Source organism: Solanum stenotomum, chromosome 1 (assembly GCF_019186545.1).
Source record: "Solanum stenotomum isolate F172 chromosome 1, ASM1918654v1, whole genome shotgun sequence".
Lineage (NCBI taxonomy): Eukaryota > Viridiplantae > Streptophyta > Magnoliopsida > Solanales > Solanaceae > Solanum > Solanum stenotomum.
Window position 1 is genome coordinate 95258837 of NC_064282.1, and position 990 is coordinate 95259826.

Genomic DNA, 990 nt, shown 5'->3' on the forward strand with positions numbered 1-990 from the left:
CCCCCCAGAACCGTCCCCCGTCCTGTCCCGTCTCCCTTCGTCCCGTCCCCCAGTCCCCGTCCCCGTCCCCTTGCCAGCCTTAGACTTGACTGAGTCTGCTGGAGTAACTTGTGCTAGAAAGAGTAACCTATATTTGCTCGCTACTCCTCATCATCCTCGTCATCAAGAGTGATGTCATAGAATCAAATCATAATAAAGGACTTTGCTTTTAATAAAAATATCTTACCATATTGGAAGATGGTGTTATTATATTCAATTTTGTGTACCATTGTTAAACATGTTTCTGTAATAAATTATGTGCGACCCTTTATGTTTTTTTTTTTTTTTTGAATTTTCCTATCAGGCCCTTCACTTAGAATCTTGTGAAAAATATAAGACATGTGAAATACACATAACAAATGATCGTCAGACGGATGATCAAAATTGTTGTCGGACAATCTTTTTGATAAACGCTTACTTCTATATATAGTCACACCTGAGCCTACATCGTGAACGCAACCGACACTTAGAGTCATTGTTGGTTCCAAACGAGCCCTTGACCCTGACTAACTACTGAGCGGAAAACTATACATACATGTTGAAGCCTTACAAAATGGACATTTAAAATTAATTAAAGATATCTCATGCAAAAGTCTGAAATAAATCTGAATATAAATAATGTTAATAAGAATAATGTTTAAAACTTCTTAATGTTGAAGACTGAAATGACTCACTAAGTTTATCTATCTATAAAGCATTTACTAACTAAAGATAGGTGTCGGGACAAGATCCACAGTTACCTGACTAAACAATGACTAAAAATCAAATAAACTGAACTAACTAAATTGGAGCCCTCCGAAAGCGAGGAGGTCTCATCAACTGCTGATGGAAAGAGATCTTACTGAATGTCTGCTATTGTGAGTACCTGAAATTACATCATAAGTCGATGTAGCGTCAAATGGCGTCAATACATGAAATGTACTGTATGTAATAAAGCTGAATGAAACAAGT

At 36.9% G+C, this 990-nt stretch overlaps 1 pseudogene across 1 annotated transcript in view; it reads left to right on the forward strand.

The window, feature by feature from the left end:
• Positions 1-204, forward strand: part of LOC125842106 (premnaspirodiene oxygenase-like) — a 3647-nt pseudogene extending 3443 nt beyond the window's left edge. Inside the window, exon 3 of the transcript XR_007443870.1 lies at positions 84-204. The product of XR_007443870.1 is annotated as a premnaspirodiene oxygenase-like (transcript). The remainder of the gene's footprint in view (positions 1-83) is intronic.
• The last annotated feature ends 786 nt before the right edge of the window (positions 205-990 follow it).